Source organism: Thunnus maccoyii, chromosome 22 (genome assembly GCF_910596095.1).
Source record: "Thunnus maccoyii chromosome 22, fThuMac1.1, whole genome shotgun sequence".
In the NCBI taxonomy this organism is placed as follows: Eukaryota; Metazoa; Chordata; class Actinopteri; order Scombriformes; family Scombridae; genus Thunnus; species Thunnus maccoyii.
The window spans coordinates 19089082-19103182 of NC_056554.1; the positions used below are offsets into that span (position 1 = coordinate 19089082).

At 39.4% G+C, this 14101-nt stretch overlaps 1 protein-coding gene across 7 annotated transcripts in view; it reads right to left on the reverse strand.

Moving 5' to 3' along the window:
* Positions 1-14101, reverse strand: part of htr2cl1 (5-hydroxytryptamine (serotonin) receptor 2C, G protein-coupled-like 1) — a 131298-nt gene that overhangs the window by 82027 nt on the left and 35170 nt on the right. For 5 of the 7 annotated variants that reach the window (XR_006093451.1, XM_042400932.1, XM_042400929.1 and 2 more), the window contains one exon: positions 863-984. The gene's annotated coding sequence lies outside the window, so the exon portion shown is untranslated. Of the gene's footprint in view, positions 1-862; positions 985-2663; positions 2733-3017; positions 3064-14101 lie in introns of those variants that run through there. The other 2 variants (XM_042400933.1, XM_042400931.1) reach the window with 2 other exon arrangements.

Genomic DNA, 14101 nt, shown 5'->3' on the forward strand with positions numbered 1-14101 from the left:
TCAGCGGAGTGAAGCAGTAAAACAGCGGGAAGCTTTTACATTAAGTTCTATGTAGATATGCAAATATGCATATCATGCTTTGCATCACGCTGAAATCATGTCTAAGGCCCTCTGGTGAATTTATTTTAATTTTGGAGAGAAAGCGAGAGAGAGAGAGTGTGTGTGTGTGTGTGTCAGGCGTGTTCATCAAATAGGCCAATGAATAAATCTTGCAAAACTGCAGTGAACTCTCACTTATATCAAATATTAGAAGACAGCAAGTGCGAAAAAACTGAGCTAATTAATGTGAAGTTGTCCGAGTTGGCTGGAAGCTGCAGCTTTCCAAGACTGGGAGAGAGACTGAGAGCGAGAGACACAAATAGAAAGCTACAGAGAGAGTATATGTGTGTGTGTGTGTGTGTGTGTGTGTGTGGGGCATTCCCCTTAAAGAGGCACCATCGGATGCAGACCGAGAGGAGACAGGTGAAAAACACGGAGGAAGACAGGGGAAATAGAGTATCCGCTGGAGGGGGATAATTAGGAAATCAGAGCATGTGTGTGTGTTTGTGTGTGTGTGTGTGTGTGTGTGTGTGTGTGATGGTGAACACGTGAGTGTATTGTGCATACTGTATATCTGCGTATATCTGTGTGTACGTGCCCTCATGTGGGAGATTTCCTGCTCAGGGACAGATGGTGCCACAAAACACTGAATGTTGCTGATGTTGCCTGGAACTAAACAGCATCTCTGAGCTCTGAGGAGCAGCGTTACAATGAAACGTGTGTGTTAGAATACAATTTATACTATTGTTACTTTCAAACAAATGAACCAAATTTGACATCAAAACAAGAAAATGTGTGTGAATGTGATGGTTTGTGTTCTCACCTTTGCTGAATGCTGTTTTGACCATCTTGTGGGAAAAACCTCTTCAGATGAGCTGCTTTAGTCTCTTGTTGCATTCATGTGTGTGTTGGACACACTTTCTTCAGTCTTCCTGACTTTTTAGTCTGAAACAGAAACAAACATCACTTGTATTTAGACTTTTAATGAAGCTTAGCGAAAGTTCAGTCAGGAAGACTATGTTTTTTTGCATGCTCAGGTCATTATTAGTATCATCTCTCAAACCATCTGTCATTCCCATCCCTACTGGGTGTCAATTAAGACATCAGCTGATCACATCTAACCAACAGCACGGTGACACACCTTCATTTGTCAGCCTATCATAATGCGGCTGTTTTTTTAAATATGTTTTCTCCTTCTCTGTCTTTGTGCTTTCATGCTGCCTTTTTACACGCCCAACCACCACCACCACAACCTCCCCATAACCATCCAGTCTTCGCAGATTCATCAATGCATCACTTCATCAGCCTCATCAGCCTCAGCAGAAGTCATCAGCCTCCACTACCACCAGTGTCTGGACTCCATGTGGGGAATCTATCTTCCTGCTTTTCAGGACCAACATACTTTGATTTCATATCTCCCTGTAGAGTCTAAGCGCCAAAGACTTTTGTTAACATCTGTATAATAAACCATTCTTTTTGCTTCATTCACTTGTTTCTCCTGATTGAAATAAAGATATCCGGAGCTACTGGGCATGCTGTTAAGGTCTCTGCACTTAGTTTAATCTTTGCTCTGCTCAGCTTTTCCCTCTAAACCATTGTGTTTGAGTGGTGAACAAACTTTTCACTCCTATAATCTTATTTCATTTGGTTAGTATTTAATTGATTAGTTTGAGAGTTTAACAAAGGGCAGGTTGGGGCTGAAATTTCACGTCTATAGAGTACTCAGTCGCTTTCTTCTCTTCCATATATTTACAACTCACTTTCCTTCCTTCAGAGAAAGCAATTTGCAGCCATCCATTGTTGTTGAGTTCGATAAACAGCTTCCACACACTGAGGTAATCCATCACAGTAAACACAAAGCCTTCATTTGGTTTTGTCAAAGTGCCTGTTTTATTGTTACTTCATTATCCCTAAGTTGAATGTTTTCTTATGAGTGTGCTTGTTATTTCACACTCCACTTATTGTCCATCACAATGACACTCAGAGGAAAAAAATGGAAGTGTCTGAGAGGAAATAATCCATCACAAACATGTCGCTTCACAAACTTTATTGTCTCTCTATGCAAAGTGTCTCTGTTAGTCGGGTCAGCGGCTCATTTCGACAAAAGGTTTGACTCCATAAAGTTTAAAACAACACACATTTAAAACATTACACATCACACTCTTTTCAAAAATGATTAAGGGAAAATGTGGAATGAAACTGCTAATAAGTCTACTTAATCTAAATCTGTACTCTACTTTAAATGGACATATTTTTCATTTTTGCCATAGAATTTCAATTTTTAAAAACAGCAGTCGAATGACCACATCTGTTGATCTACAACAGCTGACAAGTTGACACAGCCGCTAAATCATATTAAACACAGTGATATATGTCTAATAAATTGTGACTGGACTGATTTTTGTAGTTTTTGACAATATAATAATTTGAGCTACACTCATGATTGAATTTTTTTTCATAATGATGAAAAATCTGCATTTTGTGTGTTTGTTAACAGATTTAAATTGACAGTATAAGCCTGTTTTACTTCTGTATTTGATGAAATAAGATTAAGAGTCTACAGCGACAATATGCTTCCAACAGATGGAAGTATGATATGAGATTAGAAACAAATATTACTGCACCTGTGTAGCCTTTTCTGCAGCTATGCTAGCAACTCTGAGGCTGTACTTGGGCAAGATGGTGCTTTGAGCTAATATCAGCATGCTAACATGCTCACAATGATAATGCTAACATGCTGATGATTAGCAGGTAGTGCATAATGTTTACAACTTAATTAAGCTTGTTAGCATGCTAACAGTTGCACTAAACAGTTACACTAAAAATAAGCATTTTGTGTGTTTGTTAGCAGATTTAAATTGACAGTATAAGCCTGTTTTACTTGTGTATGTGACATAATAAGATTAAGAGTCTACAGCGACAATATGTTTTCAACAGAGGGAAGTATGATATGAGGTTAGAAACAAATATTACTGTACCTGTGTAGCCTTTTCTACAGCTATGCTAGCAACTCTGAGGCTGTACTGGGGCAAGATGGTGCTTTGAGCTAATATCAGCATGCTAACATGCTCACAGTGATAATGCTAACATGCTGATGATTAGCAGGTAGTGCATAATGTTTACAACTTAATTAAGCTTGTTAGCATGCTAACAGTTGCACTAAACACAAAATACCACTGAGGTTGATGGGAATGTAATTATTTTTGACCTGATGATGGCGTTACATGAATAGTCATCAAAGTTATTACAATTCATCCTGAGGGGGAAATGAATGTCTTTACCAAATGTCATGGCAATCCATCCGATAGCTGCCAAGACATTTCTCTACAACAAGAATGTCAACAAAGTCATTAGGATTCATTGTCTGGGAACCATGAGTTGTTTACCAATCGATCTAGTAGATATTGAGATATTTAATTGAACAGCTGAAACGTTGACCTGCTGGTGGCACTAATGGAAAAGTCAAAGGAAGTTGTCTCGGAACTTCATTATTAATGGAAAAACTTCTTAGTTATTTTAGGTTTAGTTGTTTTGAAAGTGTTAAAACTCCTGTTAATCAATTTGGGAATGATTACAGATTCTATATGTTTGAAATGTTTGTTTCCAGTTGGATTATTTATACTTTTAAAATGTACTAAAACCACACTGGACCAAAAATGAGAGAGAAAACTTCTCTGTTTATTCTGTGCATGTCTTCTGTTTGAACAAACGGTTGTGCATTCATGTGCGTCCCATACTGTAGCAGAGTACTACTAATAATATTGTATTACCTCCACTGCCTCCTGTCTCTCCCTTTCTCCAATCTTCCTTTTCTCATTTTTCAGTTAATTGTTGACGGCAACACTGAAACCAAATAATAGAGTCCAGCTGAAACCCCTCAGGACAGCCACCTCGGACCTAAGCTCTTATTACAAGAAGCCAAAATCACAAGCAGCAATATAAGGGGAGCAAAGGTCAAAGCCACAGCAGCGGAAAAGTAGGACTGAAATATATTGCTGTGTCAGAAATTCTCAGTATAGATTTCCGAGTAAACTTTTTTATCTATCCAGGGAAATTTACACCCCACTTAACATTCACATTTAAGTCACACGCCTGGCAACAAGCTGGGAGGTTTTCTTCAAGTACATACAAATAAAAAGAACAGGACGAACCAATAAAGTTTGCTAACGTGCTAATTAGATCCCCTGTCGCCACTAGAGTTGGCGAGGCTTTTTCTTTTTGGGAATGGAACATGCCTCCAATTAATCAAAAAGCCAAGTTGAAGCGATAATAAACAATAAACACCGTGTGCTCTCTACTGGGCGACACAAGCTTCATCCTTTAATCTTATCTAACGCCTTCAGAATTGTTAAATAACTTCTTTAAATAATTTCTCAGGTTCAGATCCAACAGCATCAAGGGTAGAAAGCTCTCAATCTTAAAACACTTAACCTGCACCCTCAGTACCTCATACTTTAACTGACTTTTAGTTTAATTTTTCATATATTGCATGGTTTAATTATAGAAATCTGAGCTCAGGTTGAGGTTGCGTGTATGATGCATAATATATAATCTGAATATGTTATGGCAGCATATGGCTTTTAGGAAATAAAAAGGAACATGCTGGTGTTTTTGCATGTTTTATAAAGCATTACATATCACAGTTTTGTACATTTTTGCATATATATATATATATATCTTCCCGGCCTCTGTTGGTTTTGCTTTTATTTCAATACACTATGAAAGTTGCAGAGACTTTAAAACTTGTGGAAAAGGTAATCCATCACAATGAACATTTAAATTGCTTTTCCTCAAGTTTACCTTATCACAGTAGAAAGCGCTGACTGAACTGAAACTTCTTCCAGTGTGGTGCATTCATGTACTCGTAGGTGTTATTTTTAAAGTATATTTTTTTAATGCTGTCTTGTAAAGAACCACCGACTGACATGCAAGATCTCCAGTGCGCCTGTGCTCGTACTCGTGTAAATAAATAAAAATTTCCTGTAACTTCAGTGAACATGTGGTTCGATCTTCAGGTAATAAATCTGTCTGGGACGGTTTCTCTGAGAAGTAAATGGATTGAAGAGAAAGTTCAAGTTCCCTTTTTTTTTAAATAAATAAATAAATCCAAGAGCATTAACCAGTAAAATGCATTATTTAAAACAGGCAGATTCTGAGGTAGTCTGGTTCCAGACCTCCGAATTGCCTACATTTCCAATCATTACAACGACTGAAGTAGTGCTGCTATTTTGCTCATTCGTGGCTGTTTCCCTGTTTAGAACATAATCTAATCAGAGCTTTCTACGATGCATTGAGAACGGGGAAATCATCTTTCAATGAGTCAGAAAATTAGTGCCACTCATGAAAAATAGCAACAGAAAAATAGTGACACGGATGAGACTGATAAACCTCTGTCAACATACAGATTTAGCGATTTATGAATCAGGGTATTTCTTTGATCATCGTGAAAACACTAAGTTCTTACATCAACCACTTCTCGCTTCTGTGCCAAGTGAAAATGACAGAAATTGCCGTGAACACAATGTCAGACTGAATAATAAAGTGAAACAAGTATTCACTGTGATTCCTCTGTCCTCAGGCTATCTCCGAGGAATAGATATGACAAGACTGCACTTAAAATCCCCCTCCAGTCAAAAACGTGTTTTTCTTCTTGTTACTTCAGTTGGATGTTTAAACTTCACTGTAAGAAACGACGTACGTGCAGATAGTGACGCTTAAAGGCTGTTACATATTGTTAGATTCTGTATAACTAATGAGGGAGAAGGAGTAGATGTCATTTTAAGAAATTATAACAAGTTCATTGAACTTTTTTGTGGAAAAAACATATCAAATAAAACTTATTATTCAAAGCAGAGGATTTTTATATGTCTTAAAATATGTCTGTAAGTCTTTAAACACTTAAACACTTCATTTGAATCTACCAATTGAATTAAAGTACACAGGATTCAAAATGCCTGGACTTTCTGTTTATTTTTGGGACTCTTTGTGTTCTTTTGGTTTTGCTCTTTCATGTTATTTGAGTTGTTTCTTGGGAAGACCATTAGACTATTGGTTAGCTTGTAGTTCTGTGTTCCTTGGTTCATTTATTCAGAGACTGTTTGGTTTATACTGGGTTGTTGAGTGGTGTTTTCTGGGATTTGCTATGTTTCCCTTGTGTGTTCTTCACTCCTCCTGTGTTCATGTGCTCCTCCTCTCACCTGCCCTGCGTTACCCTCGTTAGCTCTGCTCTGTGTTTTCCTCACACCTGTCCTGTATCAGCCTCGTCAGTCCTGTCCGTGTGTCTTGCCACCTGTTCCCTGTTGTCTATTAGTTCAGTTAGTCTATGAGTCTTGGTTTGCAGTCACTTGTTGTTGGATCATCTGTTCTGTCATGTTTGCTGCCTGCTCAGTCGTTTCCTGTATTGAGTGCTTCTGTTTTTGTCTGTAAGTCTCAGCAGTAAAGTTTTCTTCAGCCCTTCTTCTCTGGTCTCTGTGTTTGGGTCCACCTGCTCCGCTATCCCGGACATACAGTTGTTATATACTTTGATACATAATGGAAAAGAAAACATTTTTTCTGTCAGCTTGCCAATCATAACCCACTAACAGTTATCCTAGCTCATTTGTATTTGTAATTATAAATGAATCATTTTACCAGTTACAGTATACCTCAAACACACAGCCAGTGTTTAGGATTGAAATGTCTCTTTGTTGGCAATGTTACAGAACCAAGCGGCAACCTTCAGGGCTGAAAAATGAAGCCAATGCTGAAGTGCCAAAAACTGCAGTTTCTCAAACGGCCACTTAAGGATCCAAAAGTGAGTCAATCCCCATAGACGCCCCTGTTAATGTCCAACTTTACAGCAGAAATAAACATGTTTACAGCCTGGTGCAAAAAACGCTTTTGGTCTCCATAGCTAATTTCCCCTTTCATGTCAACTGTTTCATGACAAGGTTGCTAGCTGCTAGGTGGCTTGTTTCAGCAACCAGGCTTCATTCGGCCGCCTCAGCTCCACCTCTTTGCCCATTTTGGATTAGCTGGGAGTTAGACGGTCAGGCACTGCCAAGATGGAGATGACCATAGTCATCCGCTTTGAGCTTCAAAAACACTCCTCAGAAACCAATGAGTGACATCACGGTGGCTACCTCCTTATTTTTTACAGTCTATGTACAGAACAGCTGATGTGATTAAACCATCCTGTGATCACAGGGTGATGTTTGTGCATAATCACATCTCTAGGTAACATCTATTTGACAACAATGATGAGTATATTTACAATACTGTCACACCATGCAATACCCTTATTAATGTTTGTGCAACAGAAACAATATTTGCAAGTGCTGATCAATTTAAAATGCATCAGACAAACACACACAAAGATTGGATTCTGTGGACACTGGGAAGGTTATCTTAGTGTTTTTATGCAGTATTGTGTTGGACAGAATGAAAGAGGAAGACGTGTAGAAGTAGAGAGGAAGGCTGATACACAGAAGAAAGAGATAGGAGAGAAAAGGCATGCAGTTTGGTAGATTTTTTTTTTTTTTTTTAAATGATTTGTTGCTGCATCAGATGGGAAGAAAGATAGATCGTAGCCAAGAGCTGAAAGACTGGAGGAGACGGAGAGAGTGAGAAACTGAAAAACAGATGGGCCCCATGCACACACACACACACACACACACAAAATGTATGCGACCCTACCCACATATAGGAAATAATAATACTCTCTCACCGATTGTCCACTTGGACCAAAGAGATAGCTTCCTAACAAAGCTACAGTATAAAATAAAAAGAGCTGCCATATATAGTGGAGCCAGTAACCACACACACACACACACACACAACTCCTGCAAACACTCAAGTAGCTTTCTGCTCTCTCTGCAAGGATCTCATCTCTTTAAAGACATAGTTTAAGTCATCAATGCACAATCAATACTATTTCCATACACAAGGGCAAAGTATGCACATAATAAATCACACACACACACACACACAAGGGAAAGGGAATGTTGTTGGTATTATTGGAAATCAATCCTGGCATCCCAGTTAATCTAAAATATCAGCATTTCTAGTTAAGAAGCTCAAATATAGAAATTGAAAATCATTCAGGATCTCATCCAAGAATAATTTTACCCATCAAAATTAAATCATGTTAAATACAGCAAATCAATACTGGACGTCTTTTTTTTAACACGTCTTAATTTCCATCAAAATGTTTGGTCATGATTTCAAGCTCTTCAATATCCCATCTTGTAGTACATTCATTCCACTTCAATCATCCAATGAATCTCCGCTGAGCCCCGCAAGCCGTTTTTTTTTTTTTTAGCCTTTTACTAAAATGCAAAGTCATGATTTAAATAGGCTTAAAGGAAACGACGACTAAGCAAAATCTCTACAGTTTTACAGCCACATAAATATGAGGCACTTAAGGTAATCTATAGAGAGGGCTTCATTAGCGACCAAGCTTAGCCTCGCAGCTAACGACCTGCCGTTTCCTGTGCCTATAGGGGCAATTACATTCATACAGTATTCAAAAGTCTTGGCAACCTTATCACCTTGATCATGTCTGAGCTGCTTTTGAAAAAATCGCTGATCTTATATCTTGCCTTGTCAGACTAAGATCCAGTTTGTTAGGGAGAGTCATGCCCGGGGTACACAACGCAGATCTTACAACCGTCCGGGATCAGTAAAGCTGGCTTTGTACAACGTGTAACGTGCCAAAAAAGATGGAGGCGAGCATCCCTATGGAAGCCCAGTATTAATGTGAAATGATGTTTTGACCTATCGTGATGCCCCACAGTGATATCAAGCTGTACCATCATAGATCCCTCTGACAGGCGACACCATTCCCTCGCCTTGACCTAACATACAATACCTTTAAGCTGTCTTTGTTATCCCGCCTAAGCAAAAAACATACACACATATATATATATATATATATATATATATATACTCTGTGGATTGACCTTGTCCTCTATCTATACTGCACCATCTATTTAAATGCACCATGGAGCAATAGGTTGGCACAAATTACCAGCAAAAAATGATCATTTTATAACCAAACAAACTACTGTTAATGTTTCCCGCCTCAGTATTCTGTGTATCAGTTTGGCCTTGAGGAGACAGAAATAAATTCACACCACCTGTGAGGTCAATAAAGACATAATTTAAACTATTCATCATATGGAAAATACATAATGAGCACAGCTTGGCTTCAAGGAAATTAATGGAGGCTGCACCCTAAACATACACAAACATTGAGAATCATAATTAAAGGAATATTCTGCCAAAGACTTTGCAGGATCATCCGCCTCTCCAACATTGATCCATATGTTCAGCATGTTCCAAACACTCATAGTTTAATATCCATAACTAATAACACTGTGTTCATGTCACGCTATTGCTTCATCAGTTCCTCTAATGTTGTCATAGAATCTGTGTCATTGGACACACATATGGATTTGAATACTAGATGTGCAACATGCTGCCATTTATTGTGAATTCCACCTCCAAATTAGATCCTGCTGCTGCGATTCAAGACTCAAAAGTCCAACATGAAGAAGTTGAAGGGTTAAACTTGATGAGAATTTCCCTGACGTCTTTTGATTCCCTTCGGTAACACAATCACAGCTGTAAAATAATGTAATATGAATATAAAAGCACTTGTAAGAACAAATGTTAGAAAAGCCAATTGTTGCAGTAAATGGCTTCTCCATTCATTATGATATTACTTTAATGAGCTAATGCGTGGTGGAGACACATCACTTGAGAAATGAGCAACTTCTTTGTGCTCCGGTATCGTAGCAATGTGAGAAAATAATTGTAACAGTGGAGCAGAGTATGTAAATTGCGTTCGTTAACACGCAGACAGGCATGAGGGAGCCTGTTACTTAAAGTCTGTACAGTATGTGTGTAAAGGGAGTTATCTGTCTTTAATATGTTGTTGTTGTAACTTGTCTTTTCCTGTGCACTGAGCGTCCAAACCAGTTTAATCTGTGGTTTCGATTTAGCAACGACTGTTTAAAACATACTTGGCATACTGTGCAGGTCAACAGTGGATATGGGTGTTGTTTTTTTTTTTGGTTGAATATTCCTTTAAACTTGTTTCAGAGTAACAAGCACAAATATTTTAGCTAACGCCTGCACACTTTTACATGTGTACTATCTATAAGCTGCTAATTTTGAGAGAGAATCACTTTTGCTTTTACAGCACTTAAACTGGTGTCACACACGTGCACGTGAAGCTGCAGGACCTCACACACACACTCCCTTGCTGGGTTTTAGATTAGCATGCAGCGTGAGTGTGACAGACATTTCACGTCAACCCATTCTTCCTCTCTCTCTATCTCTTTCTGTCTCTCTTTCACTCCCTCTATCTCTACCTTTTCTCTCCTCCCCCACTTCTCACCAGTCTCTATCTCTCTCAGCCTCCCTCCAAGTCTATTATTTCTCCATTAAAATCCAGGATGACCCGTGTAATTGCCTCCAATGACTGGGTCCTAATGAAAAAAACACATCGCATTAGTGGGGAGACGCCGTGTGTGTGTGAGAGCCTGTGTGTGTGTGTGTGTGTGTGTGTGTGTGTGTGTTTCTGCATGTCAAGCTGCCGGGCCTTGACCAAAGCAGATAATATTGTCTGTCAGACCTGCCTGTTACACCCTTTTAACCAGCATCTGGATGTGACTCCGTGTGTGTGTGTGCCAACCTGCTCGAGCCCTGACCAATGCAGATAAATTCTCTCAGACCCTCGTTCCACCCTTTTAACCCGGCTGCGTATGTAATCCTGTTTATGTGTGACTCAAAATTGCGTTCATAGACATGCATATAAATATGAAGTCCTAACCGCTGCTTGTATGAGTCAGTTGATGACAGGAGAGAGGGCATTCAAGCATACTACATGTGGGTGTGAGAGAGAAGAGAGCAACGGGCGGAGAGATAGATTTTAAATGCAAAAAAAAAAGAGAGAGAAAAATAGACACTTGTTAAGCTGGCGGGTCCGACACAGTACAGATGCATTGAAATTCATGTATTGACTCGCTGGCTCAAGGATATACACACACAATCATTCATAACAAGAATCCTTTTCTTTTTTGATTACTTACAGGCCAGAGCTGAATATTGGGTGTAAAAGGATGAAAGAGGTTTTGGGGAGGGGGGCTGGGGGGGCATCATGGAAGGATGCAAAGAAAAAGAGAGATGATGAGATGAGATGGACCGAATACATTCACTGTGTCTTATCGCAATCATCAAAATTTCAGTCTCGCATTAATGCTGCTGTAAAAGATTGAATTTCATTCTTTTACTAAATGAGCTCCACAAGCTTCAGGAAATTAGTCTCCTGCATGAGGATTGATTATATGCAGATGACAAGTAACACATAAAAATGATCTATTATGAACACAGTGAGAAGTGTTGGGAGCTGGCAGCGTCGTACGATGAAAACAGGAAGAAAGGAAAAGCACATTATAAAGCTGTAACTGCAACAAAAACTCATTGTTTTTGTAGTCTGGCTCCATTTGAAGGAAACAGTTGTGCTCAGAAGCCATGAAGAGTCGGTGTATACATAGGTAGCATGCCAGCCAATGGGCTGGTTTCTCTAAATGGCAGTAAAGGCCGGATTAGTGGCCGCTCTGGGGTGGCATGGAGGCATTGCCGAGATGGCAGAAGTAAAGCTGGCCAGATACTGAATAGATTAAACTGGGTTTAAACCCTGAAGTGGTCACCGCCAACTAAATTTAGAATTGGGCAGAATTTCTACCAGATTGGCTGCAGTTAGACGGTCACTTGGTACACGGTTGTGTTGTCTGATTGATTAGCAATCAAATGTTGAACTATCAAAGGGGTTTCTGACATAGTACACATTTTGGTCAGTTTGAGCAGTTCAGAGATTCGGTTTCCTGTGTGACTCCTGTCAAAAGATTCATGCCAAACTCTAGTGAGCTCACGACTGTAGTCTTTACCGATACTGTGTTGTGTTATCAATAAATTGAACTAAACACACGTCTTTCCAGCTCTCTGCAGGTCCGTGCCCTTTTTTGCTTTCCCTTCAAAAAAATAAATTGCACAAAGTGAACATTGGTTAACATTTTGCCATCTTGTTGGATGAAATTTAATAGTAAATGTCAATGTATAAAACTGATTCAGGTTGCCTGTGTGAGCACCGCACATAGTGGCGGTTGATTGATCTGAACAGCATCAGCATAGACGTCCTACATTTTGACCATGCAGACAGGGTGATTAAAATGCTACAGTGAATCAGATTCATGGGCCCTTCTGATCATGGCAGTGCTGTCAACATTTAGGTTAGCATGATCTAAACAACATGTGAAGTAGAAGATGGAGAGATTTTTGTGAAAAGATGAATAAGTGATGGGTAACTCATGAGAAACATGCAGTTCATGTTCTTGATGATGTAATTTCAGTTGGTTTGTTGCTTTTTTTTTCAGGTATTGTTAACGGTTTAATGTTTGAACTTAGTTTCCAAAGGTGGACATGACAGAAAATGTGTAAAAACAACAGCACATCGATTCAAGAGACAAGTGTTGGGACATGAACTGGCACAAGTGAGGAAGAGGAGGAGGAGGACAAAACTTCCTCGAGGGAAAAAACTCTGCATAATACCTGTAAATACAGACGAAGAAAGATCGGATTGAAAAGAGCTGCAGTCCAATTAAACTTTAATGACACAACTGCACTACCACCACTGCAGCAACAGTAGCAAGAGGATGTTGGGAGTGAGAGCCAGATCATCTGAACCGATGCCGAACATGTGAGCCCACCAAAAAAACAGGAAACATCTGGGATATTGGGGGGGAAAAGGAGCGAGGTACCCCCCCCACACACATACATAGTGCAGAGACGCCCACTCAAATTTGGTTAAAGTCCAAGATAAGTGAAATTGCGAAATGTCCCACCATTCTTTTTTAGACTTTACGGTGCCAAGGAGTCTGGCAAACAGGATGAAACTTGTCACGCAACATGAACACATACAGCCTGTTTTCAGTTTAAAAAGGTATGTCACGTTCTGTAATGTAATAAAGAGATTCCCCCATCCGATACCTGTGTCTCGACTAGCTGATTCCTCTTTTATCCGCCTCTTTCTGCTACAACAAGGACACATCAAGGCACAAAAGGATATAAAACAATCCTCTTCCTGCGTCTTTTCCTCTCTCTCTCCTCAATCATTGCCTACATCGTGCCATATCTAATAAAGCAGAAAATGAAGTATAGAGGCAGGGTTAGAGAGTTAAAAAAAAAAAAAAGTGACAGAGCGGAAGATATTAGAGAAAGGTCATGCAAGAAATAAAGATATTAATCTTGGAAATGGGAAAAAAAAAAAAATCTTGCTGACTTTAGTGAGTTATTTGTCTAGACCACTAGATCACAATCCAATATTTGAGTTAATCCTTTCCATTCCTCTTCCTCTTCCACTGCACTTTTAATGTATTCTGTATTTTTTCTTTTTTTTTGGTCTATTGCATTTCACCCCTATCGACTTCACTTGCTCTCTTTCATTCCCTCCGGAGTTGAAGAAGGAAATTAACTCTCTCTCTTTGCATTTGCTTCAACCGTTACTTCTAGCATGTAGTTATCTTTCTGTATGGATATACTGTAGATGTGCTGTATGGATCCCTCCTTTATAATCTATATTTACCTGTTTTTTCTGAGTCTCTCCTACCTTCATCTCTCTTTCTACATTCCTGGCAGTAGAGGAGAATAAACCAGAAGCAGCCCAGACCACAGGAAGTGCATGTATCTGGGGGTTTTTTGGGTACGAAGGTGGGCTGTAAAAGTCTGAAAAAACAACTTTAAATCACTCCCTTTCATCTCCTCCACCTGCTCTCCTTCCTCTTACTTCGCTGCACTTCAGTCCCTCATCCCATCCGTTAATCCCTTTATTATTTGTGTGTCACTTTCTCTTACAGTTGACACCTCTAAATCTGTCTGCCTCCTCCTTCTCATTCTCCAAGTTTTTTAATTTCTGGCACTCCACTTTTCCGCCATTAATCTCTTCACTGCTCCTAAATCTTCCCCCCCCCCGGGGCCGTTCTCGCTCCGTTTGGTCCATTCACTCCTTTTTTTCCTCTCC